Source organism: Cricetulus griseus, chromosome X (assembly GCF_003668045.3).
Source record: "Cricetulus griseus strain 17A/GY chromosome X, alternate assembly CriGri-PICRH-1.0, whole genome shotgun sequence".
NCBI classification, from domain to species: Eukaryota; Metazoa; Chordata; class Mammalia; order Rodentia; family Cricetidae; genus Cricetulus; species Cricetulus griseus.
The window spans coordinates 88,342,707-88,359,141 of NC_048604.1; positions in this window are offsets into that span (position 1 = coordinate 88,342,707).

The window sequence follows — 16,435 nt, forward strand, 5'->3', positions numbered from 1 at the left end:
TTAATGCTTGTGGTTGAAGATGTGATGTTTCAGCTTCCTGCTTTAGCTACCTGCTGCTGTGCCTTCCTCATCATGTTAGACTTTCCCTGGAACCATAAGCCAAAATACATTTTTAGTGGTCTTGGTCGTAATGTTTCATTATGGCAACAGAAAAGTGACTAATAGACAAACTAAACTAGGCTTAATATAAATCTGTAGTTTTAAGTCTACTGCCTTGAAAGTCATTTTTTTAAAAAAAATGTTCAATTTATTTAGTTATGTTACATTGTGCCTTTGGGAAAGAAAAGTATTATATATATATATATATATATATATATATATATATATATATATATATCATACTTTTAAAAATATAGTTTTCTACTGTGGCAATTGCTGGAAGCTGACTATTATTCAATTCTATTTATTTCACTAGCAGGGAGTACAAAGCTTCCCTTTCCTTCACATCCTCCCAACATCTTTTAAACAATGGCCATTCTAAATGATGTGGGCTAATGTCTCCCATGGTTTTGATTTCAATTTCCCTGATGATTAATGATGTTACATACTTGCATATCTTCTTTTGGCAAATGCCTGTAAAGTATTTTATATTATATTTCATATTTTTCATTTTTTTATATTGGGTTGTTTTTATTGGGTTGAATTCCTTATGTACTTTGGATATTAACCTCTCACTAGGTATGTCATTTGTAAATATTTTTTTCTGTAGTTTATCTCTGGTGTTTTAGGATTCTCATTGCTGTGAACAGACACTATAACCACAGCATCTCTTAAAAATAAAACATTTAATTGAGGTAGCTCACTTACAGTTTCAGAGGTTCAGTCCATTGTCATAATGATGGCAGCATGCCGGCAGATGTTCTACTGGAGCTGAGAGTGCTACTTTTGCAGGCAACAGAAAGTCAACTGAAAGTCACACTGAAGGAAGCTTGAGCAAAACAGACCTCATAGTCCTCTCCCACAGTGACACACTTGTATCAACAATGCCACACCTCCTAACAGTGCCACTTTCGAGGTCATTTTCTTTTAAATCACCACATCTGGTGAACATAATTTTTCAGTGTAGAATTATTTTAGTTTCGTATAATTTAGATTGTTTACTTTTGCTTTTGTTGCCTTTACTTTTGGAGTCTGTAAAGCTAAGGTTCTTCATGGACTGATTATGAGATTGATGACAGACTTATATGCCCTCATCCAACAGCTGGTGGAAGTAGAAGCAGACACCCATAACTAATCACCGATCTGAACTGGAACCCAGATGCAGATAGCTGAAATACCAGCATGGGACTGATCCAGACCCAAGGAACATGGGTTTCTTCGAGGAAACCTTGGAAATCTATAGGACCTCCTGTAGAAGCCCAGTATAGGTGTGGACTTTGGGAGCCCAGTCCATATAGAGGAAATCTCCCTGAGCCAAGACACACGGAGGTGGGCCTAGGCCCTACCCCAAAGGAAATGTAAGACTCTGATGACACCCTATGGAAGGCCTCACCATCCAAGGGGAGCAGAGAAGATATGTGACAGATAAGGTTTTAGGGGGGGCGGGTACTGGAGGACAGGTGAGAGAAGGGAAATGGGATTGTCATGTAAAACAATCCTGTTCCTAATTCAAATAAAAAAGTTGGAAAAAAGATTTAAAATTTTTTTTTAAAAATTCTAAAAAAAACAACATTTTCTAATCCTAATAATAAGGGGTTATTGCCCCAGGGCCAGCTTTATGGTGCATTATGGGTTGCCAAAAGGTACAAAGATAACTGGGAGTTGGCTGACTCAGACAAAACACAAAATGACTACTCACTTGCTCATTGAGATATCTCCTATTACCCTGAAGTCTCAATTACATCAGCCCATTATTAATACCTTCAATTATGATGGAAGAATTAAATAAAGACATGTTGGTACTTCTGTTCAACCTGGTTTTGGTTACAGTTAGGTCTGTACTTGATCTGTGTGCTGTAACTTCAAGGGTTCAACTTAGGAGCACTGAAGTAACATAACCACACCATCAGAATGCTATGACAACTGGAAAAGAGCAATAATATAATCATTCCATCAGTTCAGTTGTAAGTGACATAAAGAAGGCAAATTGCACCTAAGTCAGTAGGAGAAACTTCACAGCGAAGATGAACAGAAATCACATTGGAGATTTTCTTTCTAATGTAATACAAGAGATAAAGAGTATCATTCACTCAGATAGCTGACATGAACTGGGAAGAGTCCTAGATTATTAGTGCATAAGAGTAATTGGGCATACCATGTAATCAAGACACACAGAGTCAGTCTCAGACCACAACTATAGCACTATAATGGATTTGTAGGTGAAGTCACCACCTGGAACAGCCCTAAGTAAACTGTGTGGTTCCTGTAAAAAGAACAGGATTTGAAAAGAAAGAGGAAAGTACATTATCAGTGCACCATAGACCTGGGTATGCAGTGTGGACTGGACAAAATAAAGCATCCTGTGCATCATTGCAATGGTGCAAATGGAAAGTAGATAAAAAGGAGGGAAAGAAGGCCACTTAATACTGCTTATATTACTGGAGATTTTGTGAGAGTAGATATAGAATATGAGTTAGGTAAAAATCAAGGTCTGGTGTTTGCATCTCAATGGAACTAAACAAAGATGCAGCAACTGCAGGATTATATTGATACTATTCACATAGCACTCCCATTGACCTAAGTACACAAATGAAGTGTACTTCTCCATCACTGGAGTTGCGTAATAACAACATGCATGTAGTAAACAAGAAGACTACAGAAAATTTAGTGTTGGTGTGTAATTCAACTTAGGACATAAATATAGAGAAGACTAAGAGCCCTGATCCATCACTCACATGCTGTACTTGAATAGGGGATATGAATGGGACACAAATGGATATTCTAACACAGTTAGCATGTTTGTACTGGTATATAGTGTGTAGTGTGTATGACTTTTATAATCAGTCATGGGACATGATCTGGTCATTAGTAGGAAGAGTGTGACTAGGAATGGAAATAGGCCCAGTTCTGCCTGGCTTGGCATTCTTACCTCTCTGTAACTTGAGGAAAGACCAGGGTGACTTTTTTTTATTAGTTCAAATTATGAACAAGCTTGTTTCACATATCAATCCCTTCTCCCTCTCCCTCCCCTCACTCCCACCACTCCTTCCCCACCCCCGACCTAACCCCCACGCCATCCACCCTCTACTCCCCAGGAAGGGTAAGGCCCTCAATGTGGGCTCCCCAAAGTCCACCACATCATCCTGGGCCAGGCCTAGGCCCTTCCCCATGTGTCCAGGCCAAGAGTGCCTGGACATCCCTTCAGGTGGGATGGGCTCTCAAAATCCCTTCTTACACAAGGGAAAAATACTAATCCACTACCAGGGGCCCCCCTAGAGTGCCGAGGCCTCCTCATTGACATCTGTGGAGAGCTGTGATGTGCAGCGCCAGAAGATGGCGCTGGTTTCCGCCTTCCACCATCCCGAGGGTGAGTGCTCTCTGGAATAAACAACTCCTTATCTGGCTTGGTCTAAGATTCAAACTTGTATCAGCAAACGCGAGCCTATCTGCCTTAGCCACGTGGCGTTCTGGGGTTGGCTGGCAAGAGTGCTTTTAAGCTGTGGACTGGCTTTCCCCAGGGGTCAGAAGATTGTTTAAGTTTCCTGAGTAAACTGCTTAAGGAAGAGTCTCAGCATTGTGTCTTCCTTGCTGGTCGAGGCAGTCGTGACAGACATCCATGTTCAGGGGTCTGGAGAAGTCCTGTACTGGCCTCCCTGACAGCAGTCTGGGGTTGATGTGCTCCCCCTTGTTCAAGCCAGCTGTTTTTGTGGGTTTCACCAGCCTGGAACCGACCCCTTCGATCTTCATTCCTCCCTCTCTGCAACTAAGTTCCAGAGTTCAGATCAGTGTATATCTGTGGATGTCTGACTCTTCTTCCATCAGCCCAAGGATGAAGGCTGTAGGATAGCATAAAAAGTAATCATCAATCTCATTTTAGGGGAAGGGCGTTTAAGTTATCCTCTCCATCATTGCCTGGATTGTCAGTTCGTGTCATCCTTGTAGGTCTCTGGAAATCTCCCTAGTGCCAGATCTCTCCTTGGACTTTGATACAGGAAATGTATACCCCTCATAAGTCCCTACAAATTATAGTGCTGCTCTACAGCATTCTCAGAGATTACAAGCCTGTCTTCAATATAGTATGATTCATAGTAACAGAGTCATAAACCATTTCACCTACAAGACACTGATCTGTTTTCTAAGGTGTGAGGTGACCTGCCAGACACTGCTGTGGTAGTTAAGTAGGAACCCAATTCTCCCAGCCTCTGCAGAGTCTGTCAAATGTATCATAATATATAATACTACTGCCATCTCTCAGAGGAGAGACCCTAAATCTCCAGCCATTTGGAAATCCTAAGACATACAGTCTTCAATAAATACTCATAATGTTTGGAGTTTAGTACTAGGTGACCAAAGTGAGCACCAGTTCAATAATTCAAACCCAGCATGGATAACAGTGTTCAAAACTCATCATGACTCTGAAGGTGTGAAATTCTGAGGCTCAGCAGAATAAAGGTAACAAAACAACCCTTGCCACAATAGGCATTGATTGCATTGATGGTTTCTTCTGCTCTGGCCAGGAAATCAATGGCTGTGAGTTCCAAGTCCTTTTCTTACCTGTGTAAGAAATCTCTGCAGATGCCTTACAAGATACTGATAGAATGAGTGTGAGAGGACATGCCATCCTGATAGCTGCTTCTGTTCTGGAACTGCAGGAACCACGTTCAATTCAAGGCTTAGGACTTGTTATTGGATTAAAGCATTCAGTTTATCTCAGGAACTTCATTTTGGGCAGCTGCCTGTCTTACTACATCACTCTGTGTGGTAAAATGTGCCAAAACATGAAGTAAGTGGGAAAGGAGATATCAAGTTAGGTTTTATAGGTGTCAAAAGGAGAGGAAGGGAATATAGAGGACAGAGTGGGACAAACTTGAGTAGAGACATGGTTCAGCAAGGTCACTTTGAACAGGTGTGGAGGTGGGAGGATGTACACAAGCTCACAGTGCTCCTGTACAGTGCATTGCACACAATATCACATCATGTGGTGGGAGGGCACTAACTAAAATCCAACCCACATTCCCTTCTAAAATCTGAAGACCTTCATGGTGCCTCTACCAGGAGCACTATTGTGGAGTCATTGGCTTGCAAAGGGAACCTTCTTCATAGAGTAGTACACAAGTTAAGTCTCCTAAAGACAGTTCAGTTTCACTTAGTAGGATCTATCTCTTCATAATTCATTACCCAGAGTGGTAAACTTCCATTCCTTAGATCTGCTCCTTATGAGAGCTTGTCTTTGTCACAGTGAAGCCAGCATCCTACTCTCTTAAAGGAAAATGTTGTCCCTAAATAACACAAAGATGCTCTGTGACTTATTAGTGATCTGAGTTGGTGGCACCAATTAAAATGGAAAATTTGGGGCAGCTATAATATTCTGCCTGTACCAGAGTGCTTAATAATCTTGGGGTTCTGGGGTACCATGATTCAGAGGTAACCTTCATTACTCCTGCCACCTTTGCCCTTTCTTCAAGATCTAGCTTTTGAAATACTTCTAATATTTTTGCGGAATAACTCTAAAATTTCTCATAACTGCTTTGAGGCCAATTTCCAGATGTGCTTTCAGTTTTCAAAACCCATGATACTCCATTTCTACCTATTAGGAGGATATTTTCACTGGATGGCATTATTTTAGTCCAGTCTTGGCGTTCTTTCTTCTACTGCCCTCTCTTTCCCCCATTGCCTCTCCGTCCTTCTTATCTCTTCCTAAACCACAGGTCCTGAGAAGCATGTGTGGAAATCATGAATTATCCAGAGTAGAGAGCCAAGATGAGAACAAACATTTAGTCATTCACTTTGTGATGTGCATGTGGTCTTCTACTGAGAGCTTATAGCTGAGCCCTTCAGGGTGCCACCTTCATCCTCATTGCCTTAGTACTACAGTGCAAGATCTGACACTTTCAATTGTTGAAAGACTTTCCTTGACAACAAAAAACCTTCTACATCTATTCTGGAAAGCTGCAAAGACAGGAAGTTAATGTTCTGAGAAAGAGCACTCAACCAATTACTAATAAAAGATCAATAGAAAAGTAATCAGGCCATACCCCAAAGAAGACATAGGTCTGAGTTTTGACCAAAACATTATGTAGTTTCCTGTGATCTTTCTTTTCTTTGCCCAGGTTAAACTAGGATTTCATATCCGTCCTTTTAGAATCTATTTTAGCAACAACAGACTAAGTCAGGTAAGTGAGAATCCTTGTCATTTCTATTTCACAACTCCGGATCTTGATTTAAAATCCTCCTCCACCCTTCATGTCTGAACCCCCGATCATTCTTCAATTCTGTTAATCCAGAATCTCCTCACTTCTTACCTCTGACATTTCCTATTCTTTTGCTATAAATACATACTTGCCCATGATGCATTCAGAAACATTCACAGTTCTATAATGAGCTACAGTTCTATAGGTATTTTTATCACCAATCAAGCTCTAATAAAATAAGATGTATCTTCATTGTTTTAAATTTGTTCAATTCTAGTTTTCTCTAACATGCACGTGTCCTATGTCCTATTCTTCCAGAGTTCCTTGGATTTTAGGAGCCCATCCCACATGGAGGAATACTCCCTGAGCCTAGACACAAGGGGGTTGGCCTAGGCTCTATCCCAAAGAATATGACAGACATTGAAGACACCCTATGGAAGGCCTCACCCTCCCTGGAGAGCATAAAGGATATGGGATACCTAGGGTGTTAGTTGGGGAGGGGCAGACGAGGAGAAGAGGCAGCGAGACCTGGGATTGTAAATAATTGTAAAATAATTTTCTTTCTAATTAAAATTTAAATATATATATATATATATATATATATATATATATATATATATAAAGAAATTGAACTCTAGTAATGAATCCACAGTAACATACTTGATAGATACAACACCTTTTATTGGCCATCATTCCTGATTTGGCCTTTGGTATTATCCCCACTCAAGCTGTTACTAATTACACCTCAATTTCATTTCAGATCTGCTTCTAAGGAACACAGCTTGATGCATTTTTCAACATCCTCATTTTTATCCGATTATTGGCATTTATAGGAAGATTCTTTTCCAAAGCTATATTTACTCATTGATGCACAGCACAGATAACATTAATCTATTTTCTAGGACCATTATAGAATAGACACAGTACTTCAGGCATTTATTTCCTTTGTCTATAATATAGTTCAGCACCAAAGTCTTTTGCATTCTACCATGAGAGAATACTTCAAAAAGGCAGGTATTTCCAATAATGCCATGTGAAGGCATAAAGCTTCTATTACATTGTTTAAAGCATCAATCTATAAGAAGTATCAAATATTCATTAAGAAATTGTGATAAGCTGAAGGAAAAGTATCAGAACCAACTAATGTTGGTGCTGGTTGTACACGGCTATATAAAAATCCCACACTCAGAAGGCTGAGGCAGAAGCACAAATTAAACTTCAGGAAAGCAGTCTTCAATCAGCTTTGTTTTCGCCATGATTTTAAACTTTCCAGCCTCTAAAAACAAATTTTGCTTAATTAAGAGTTATTCAATTTGTACTGTTTTGTTATAGCATTAGAAGCAAAAAACTGTTGAAGTAATATCCCCGCCTATTCAGGATCCCCAATTCCCTACAGTGAAGTATTCACTTCCTTATCAACAGAAAACAGGCCAGTATTTTTCTATGGCAATCTAGCCTAAGAAAATAAGTGCTTAAGAAAGTAAACATAAATCACACTGATGATCAGCTCCTGCATAAAACCAAGTGCATAAAGTGCATCTGAAAGTCCACAAGTATCTATCACCCACTTATAGTCGGAAACCAAACAGGTTGTCTTAAGCCACATAGCAAAACACAGGTGGATTTTCCCTTAGAGAATTTTCTGCTCTCCAAAGAAATACTTTGCACAGATACTTAAAGCAAAGGGTTGATCAAAGATGTTATGTGTTTCATTTCGGATATGCCCATGGGAAAGTAGAACCCAACACATCTATACCCACTGATGATGCAGTGGTAAAGGCCAGTTAATGGAAATTTCTTCTGTTTAACAGAATGGGAATTTCTGACCTAGATGGAGATCTAACATTTTACTTGCGTGGGGTCAATGGCCTGGCTAAAGGACCACACATCAGGAAGATGGGAACTCCACTTATAAAGGCACATTCAACTTAAGCTATGCTATAGAGATAGGTAGAACAGTTAGGCCTTTAATACTATCATGTACTGTTCCTTTCTAAAATTCCCACCCCTACCATAGTCTCTTACATAGTATATCCATGCTGCTTCATAATTATGCTCACTTTTCTTAATTACTCAGAAAATTGCAACTTCTACATGTTTTCCCTAATTTGGGATTCCATACACTTTCTTTAAAGCCCTTCTTCCTGATAAAGGACTGATTGTGTCACCAATTTACTTGCCTCCATGTTTGCTTAAGCCAAGTGGCTTTGCATTTTTCCTTCACTTCTGAGCAGCTGCTGTTCTTTGTGACTTATCTACCTTGGGATTTTCTTTAAACTCACAAAATTGTCCTTGAGTTTCCATCTGTGTGTTCTTAAATTATTCTATTAATAAGTATAAGAATTCCATGAGGGGACCCCAATTCCCCAAGTGTCATCTGCTGACCAAAAAGGGAGACTCAAAAATGTCCAGTAACACCACCAGAAGATACAGAAGTTCTGTTACATATTTTACAGCAGTCATCTATAACAAGTAGCAAAAACTCAAGTAGAAGTTGTGATTACCTAAAAGAAGGGATCAACAAAATTTGATCCTATTGATAGACTCTTAAAAATCCCAGACTCAGAAGGCTTAGTCAGGAGATTCTCAAATTCAAGACTTAACCTAAGCTAATGAGTGAACTCAAGGTAAACTGGGCAACTGAGTGAGACCCTGTCTCAAAATAAAAAGCAAAGAGGGCTGGAATAGCACAGTGGAAGAACACATGGCCAGCCCATGCCAGCCTCTCCTTTCATAGTTTCATTTAATATTAAAAATACTTGAAAACCAGCACAACAGAGGAGAAACAAGAAACCTTACATAGTTGATATCCTCAAAATAGGAGAAAATGTTTACTACACAAAACTAAATTGTTTGTGAGACCTTAGATTTTCTCTCTTTACTACTACCTTCCCTTCTCCCTGTCTGTCAATGTATTCCTGGTAAAGATCAACATTTGAAAATGTATAATGAGCGGTTCAGGTTCTTCGGCCCTGCTAGGGGCACCTGACGCCAGGGGTCCTCTCACAGGATCGGAACTCAGCTGGAGCCACCACACTCAGAGACTGCCAAGGCCCCAGTAACAGTCCTGCCTCAATCCATGAGAAGAGGACAGACATCAGAGTGGAACTGTTTGAATCTACCAGAAGCATACCTTGGTCCATACCCACCAGGAGAGGAACAGACTCCTGCTACACACACTGGAAGAAAGGATGATAAGAAGGCAATATAAAAGCACATTCAGATAGAGTGGACCCACCCAGAAAGGAAGGACCTCTGTGACTCTAGAAATACCTCACTCTTCCTTCCCTCTCTGCCTCCATGACCTCTCCTAAGCCGTACTCCTGCCCAAGTTCCCCATCACTCAGGATCTCTCTGGGCCTGCAGCTGCAGAGAGTGAAACCGCCTGCAGAGAGTGGATCCATGTCTATCACCATGCACAAAACTTAAGTCCAAATGGATCAAAGACTTCAACATCAATCCAGCCACACTGAACCTATTAGAAGACAAAGTGGAAAATACACGTGAACGAATCAGTACAGGAGAATACTTCCTGAACATTAAACCAGTAGCACAGACACTGACTGCAATAATTGATAAATGGGATCTCCTGAAACTGAGAAGCTTCTGTAAGGCAAAGGACACAGTCAGCAAGACAAAACATCAGCCCACAGACTGGGAGAAGATATTCACCAACCCCACATCTGACAGAGGGCTGATCTCCAAAATATACAAAGAACACAAGAAGCTAGTCTCCAAAACACCAAGCAATCCAATTAAAAAGTTGGGTAAAGAACTGAAAAGACAATTCTCAATAGAGGAATCTAAAATATCTGAAAGAAACATAAAGTATTCAACATCCTTAGCCATCAGGGAAATGCAAATCAAAACAACTCTGAGATACCATATTACTCCTGTCAGAATGGCTAAAATAAAAAAAACCAATGACATTTTATACTGGTGAGGATGTGGAGAAAGGGGAACACTCCTGCACTGCTGGTGGGAGTGCCAACTTGTACAGCCACTTTGGAAATCAGTATGGCGACTCCTCCAGAAAATGGGAATGAGTCTACCAAAAGATCCAGCAATTCCACTCTTAGGCATATACCCAAAAGTAGTACTTTTATACAACAAGGACATCTGTTCAATGATGTTCACACTATTTTTTATAGCCAGAACCTGGAAGCATCCTAGATGCCCCTCAACTGAGGTATGGATAGAGAAAATGTGGTACATTTACACAATGGAATACTACTCAGCAGGGGAAAAAATGGAATTTTGAAATATGCAGGAAAATGGATGGAACTAGAAGAAATTATTCTAAGTGAGGTAACCCAATCACAAAAAGAAAAACATGGTATGTACTCACTCATATGTGGATTTTAGACATAGAGTAAAGGATTACCAGCCTATAATCCACACTGCCAGAGGAGCTAGTAAACAAGGAGGACCCTAAGAGAGACATACAAGGTCCGCTGGAGAAGGGGAAAGGGACAAGATCTCCTGAGCTAATTGGGAGCATGGGAGGTAGGTGAAGGGAGCTAGGAGAATGAGAAGGGGAGAAAAGGAGGGGTGAGGAAGACATGAGAGAGCAGAAAGTTTGAGTTGGCATAAGAATAGAAGAAAACAATAAAGGAGATACCATAATAGAGGGAGATACTTTAGGTTTACAGAGCAAGCAGGCACTAGGGAAATGTCTGGAGATCTACAAAGATGATGCCAGCTAACAATCTAAGCATCAGAGGAGAGGTTACCTGAAATGCCCTCCCCCGATAATGAGATTGATAACTGACTTATATGACATGCTGTAGCCCTCATCCAGAAGCTGGTGGAAATACAAGCAGACACCCACAACTAATCACTGAACTGAACTGAAATCCAATTGCAGAGAAGGATGAGCAATGAGCAAATGGGGCCTGACCAGGCTGGTAAAACCCTCAGAAACAGCTGACCTTATCAATGTTGAGCTCTTGGTCCCCACACTGATAGCTGGGATACCAGCATGGGACTGATCCAGACCCCAGGAACGTGGGTTTCAGTGAGGAGACCTCAGAAATCTACAGGACCTCCTGTAGTAGTTGAGTACTTATCCCTAGCACAGGTGTGGACTTTGGAAGCCCATTCCACATAGAGGAATACTCCCTGAGCCAAGACACACAGGGGTGGGCCCAGGCCATATCCCTAAGTATATATTAGACTCTGATGACACCCTATGGAAGGCCTCACCCTCCCTGATGAGCAGAAAGGATAAGTGATAGGTAGTGTTTAGTTGGGGGTGGTGGTAGGTGAGGAGGGGTGGGAGAAGGAACTGGGATTGACTTGTAAAACAATCTTGTTTCCAATTCAAATAAAAAAGAAAAGAAAATGTATAATGAATAAATTATGTTGCTGTAATCAATTTTGGTAGGCACAATCCAATGCTGAGTTTCCAAAATCTAGGAGATAGAAGGTGAAATGACAATTTCTGATTAAAGTTGTCTGACACCTGTGTGTTTATTTGCTATTTGACTGTTATGTACCCATAGAGCCCTGCAGTTTGTTTTCAGCCTGGTTAGTGTATTCTATTTAGAGTGCAAAGCAAAATCCCTGGTTTTATACATAGAGTGAATTAAAGTGGATGAAGATGATCTGAAGAAGCTAAAAGTAGAGAGATAAAGTGTCATTCAGTAAAAGAAAATGAGCTGCATGTTTGCTTCTCTGCCCTGATCTTCCTGATGTGAATGTGTAGCATAAAATCAAATGTGATTTTTTTCCTGATTACCTCAGAACTAATTAGAGAGTACCTGCCCACCCAAGACCTGCATCTAATTAGAAATATCTGTTAGGATGTTATTTGCATATTTATAGTCATATTATGTCATGAGGATATTTGAGCTGATGAAAACTGGCATTCACTACAAATTAAAATGCATTACATAGAAACTAGGAGCCATCAGATCTCACAGCTGCAGATTTGAGAGCCTGTTTTAATTGATGATACACAGTTGTTTTGTTTCAAAAAGAAAATCAAAGCATGAAGCACAGAAAAGTAAACATGCAGTGCCAGAATATCATGACAAGATGTACAGCTACAGACTGTAGCTGATGCAAGTTTCTGAAAGTTTAGCAAGTTAATCATATGTATTTTGTTAACAAACCACTAAATTGATCTACAATGCATGTTGTTATTTCCATTTTGTAGCTGGCACAAGAAGAGTACATGACTAAACTAAGTCTTTAAATCTGGATTTGGAGTGTCTTTCTCAGGACTATATTGTGTTTTTTTTCTTCCCCACTATGGGAAGTTCTTATACAATACAATACATACCAAACATCACTTAGTTCTCAGTTTACGAAAAACTCTGTCCCAAACAAAAACTGTGAAAGGTTTATTTTCATTCTGAGTTTTCTTAATTAGAAAGGCACACACCTAAACTCACAAAAGAAAACATTTAGTTCAATATTAAGAGAAATAGCTAGTACATTTAGTTCATTATTAATTATGAGAAATGTCTAGTGATTATACAAGCTGCTATTTGATATAGCAAATAGATTAAAACACAAATTATGCTTTGGAGTAAGATCAGATAAAGTTATAAAGCAAGAGCTGCTGGAGGAAAGTCTGTTTTTATTCCAAGGAGAAGAAACACAACTGAAAGCAAACAGCAATAATATCCACAAAAACCACTCCATAACTTCTATGTCTGAATTTTGGCTCCTGTGAATATGCCACTTGATAGTACAAAGAAAAAGTAAGGTTACAGATACAATTAAGTTTGTAATTATTGTGTTTTTCAATCATTAAAAGGCTGTGTATATTTATCTTTATTAAAAGTATGAAACAATATGAAGGGCCACAGAATATCTGTTCTCATCCAATATTGAAACTACGATGAACACTGATTTGTTTTAGAAGCTACACATCAGGTAATTATACAATGAAAAAACCAAGCTCAAGTCTTCAGGCGTATCATAAATCTTAACATTTACTTACTGTGCTTGCATGTATGTATTTAGGCATGTATGTCGTTGCATTCATGTGGAGGTTAGACTATAACTTGTAAAAGTTGCTTTTCTTGTTCCACTATGTGGCTCCTGGGGATCAAACTCAGGGTGTGAGGATTGGGGGAAGGGCTTTTACCTGCTGAGTGCTCTAGAGTTATCTTTAGTGAACAGTTTATATTTCTAATCTATAAATGGTGGCTGAACGATCAAATGGTCAGCATCTTAGCAGTTTACAATTTCTTTACCAAAACAGTCTCTGATCGATGGTATAGATGAGAATAGAGTCAGATAAAGATCGAGTTCATCCCTTCATTAAAGGAGAGAGGGTAAATTTCAGGATGTCAGACAGTCATATATTAGGATAGATTAAAACATGATGAGTAAAGGTTGGAAGAATTTTAAAGCTTATGTTATAGTGAAGAAATATAAAGCATCTCATTCTGTCCATTTTGAGTTAGAGGCAGTGTGAATTCAGAAGTATTGAAACACATGAAAACATCATAATTGACAAGTGATTTGCATAGCATGTATCCCTTTAAGACGTAATAAGAAAAGCTTCCAGTGGGTGCAGGTGGCCTCTTTCCCTCTCCTCTCCTCTTCCAGTGTGTAAAAGCAGGTCCAGACTTATGATAGCAGACTGTGGATGGTCTAGCCTGCTGGGTCAGGTCTGCTGAATGCTGGGCAGACCCAGGAAACTCCAAAGAGATGACAGGAATGGGCCTGAGCCAGGCCCACACTCACCTCTCCAGGTCTGGGTAGTCGGGCTAAGACTGAGATGTGGGTAGACTCTGGATGGTCTGGCCTGCTAGGGCAGGTCTGCTACAAACTGAGCTGCTAGTTACTGTTTTTAAAATATAATAACATATGATTTCATAGTGAATATGACTACAAAAATATAAAGTAATTGGATATTATACTTTGTTAGCATTGTGATTAATTTGGTGGCTTTCTCCTGGGTAGACTGAGGATAGGTGAGAATTGGGGATGGGAACATGAAGGATTAGGTTGAGGGGTGGATGGAGGGAGAGAGTAATGAAAGAGATGTCTTGAGTGGGGGTATTTCAGAGTCAGATAGAAACCTGGTGCAAGGGAAACTCCCACAAATCTATAAGGATAACTCCAGCTAAGGCCCCTAGCAATAGTGGATAGGTAGCCTGAACTGGCCATCTCCTGTAATCAGATTGGTAAATACCCTAATTGTCATCAGAGAGCCTTCATCCTGTAACTGATGGCAACAGATGCAGAGATCCACAGCCAAGCCCTGGGCCAAGCCTGAGAAATCATGTTAGGAAAGGGAGGAAAGATTGTTGGAGGAGCTAGGGGCATCAGGGGCATCATGAGGAAACACACAGAAGCAACTGGCCTTCTCATGGGCACTCAGACTATGGACCTACAGCTAGGAAGCCTGTATGAGACAGGCCTCGGCCCTCTGCTTATGTGTGATGGTTGTGTGGCTTTTTTTTTACACGTGGGACTCCTGGCAGTGGGAACAGGGCCTGTCCATAATGCTTTGGCTGACTTTTGGGAACCTATTCCTAATCATGGGTTACCATGCCAAGCCTTAATACAAGGAGAGGAGCTTAGTCCTACCTCAACTTGATAGTCCATATTATGCTGGCTCACATAGGATTGTGTGGTATAAATGTGACATGCTTTATGTTATAATATTTGAAAAACTTGTCTCTTTGAGATTTATGTACCTCTTGGAGGGAAAGTGTTACAATAAATCTTTCCGCCAAAAGCTGCCCAAGCCCTACCGACACATGGGCAGTCTCCACCAGCCGCCTGAGTTCTGCCCACTGAGTTAGGGCCCAAATTAATACACAGGAACTTGTATTAGGTACAAATGCTGCTTGGCCAATGACTAGGATTTCTCATCTGCTAGCTCAGTCTTAATTATCATGAATCTATATATTTTATAAGACTTATCTTATCGGACACCTTCCATTGGTGTCCTCCCTTGCCGGTGGATCACATGGCGCTGCTCGAGGATGCAAAGGGGAAAAAGGACCACTTGCTGTTTCTCCTTGCTTAAATATAAGTCTCCTTGCTATGTCACTTCCTGCCTGGTTCACCACTTCTCTACTACATTTCCCAGAATCCTCTTTGACTCCTAGTCCCATCTAACTTGCTGCCTCATTGGCCAAACAGTACTTTATTCAACAATCAATAAGATAAACATACACAGAAGTACATTCCCCATCAGGAAAGTCAAAAGCCTTTTTAAAACATGGTCTTATTGTATACCAGATTGGCCTCACACTCACTAAATAGCCCATATTGGCCTTTAACTCATGATAATCTTCCCGCAGTAGCCTCTTTGGTGATGGTGTTCTAGTTGTAAGATAGCATACCACACACCCAACTAAAGGTGCACTCTGTAAGCAAACAGATGTATTTAAACACAGTACTGCAGTAAATTGATATTTAATGGATAAAAACAGAGATGCTTCAAGGGGGAGTGTGGAACTTCAATTGCTGTTTAAATTATTTATCACCTAATGGTTTGCATCCAGGCCTTCCAGGTCACCTGTGATCTATGTGTTTTTACTCAGATTAGGCAGCCTATACCCACACAAATCCTCTAGAAACCAAAGACTGCCACAACAGCCATTCCAGTCGCAATCACAGTAGAACTTTATCTTTTCTGATACAATGGCAGTTTGGAGAAAGGTATTTTGAACTGGCACAGTTTGAATCACCCTTGCCACATAAAATCCATTAAAGCTGAATTATATAGAACTTCAGTCATTGGACAACTGATTTCTTTGTGAAGAACTGGTCAGTGTCAAAAGAAGAATGACAGGGACCATTTATATAACATGCATCAGGGGAATAATTGTAGTTTATAAGTGTCTGCAGGAATATTCCTTCTGACAAAGAGCAAATGGTATCAAATTGGGGTAAACATACTAAATATCAAAAGTAACTAGAAGTAAGTATAAAATTATAGCTTTGGCACTTAACTGTATCCAAAAGAAACTGCCAGTATTTTCAAGGAAAGATGTTTAAACTGGCAAATCCTTACAGATGTAATTTTCTTCTTGCTTTGTTTACTGCCCTAGTATGTCTGTCTGTCTATCTCTCTATCCTCTATCTATCTTACATAACACAGTAAAGCCTATGCTTCTTCAGCTAATCTAAGTGATATGTGATTTGGATTATTTTTCTATTAATTACAA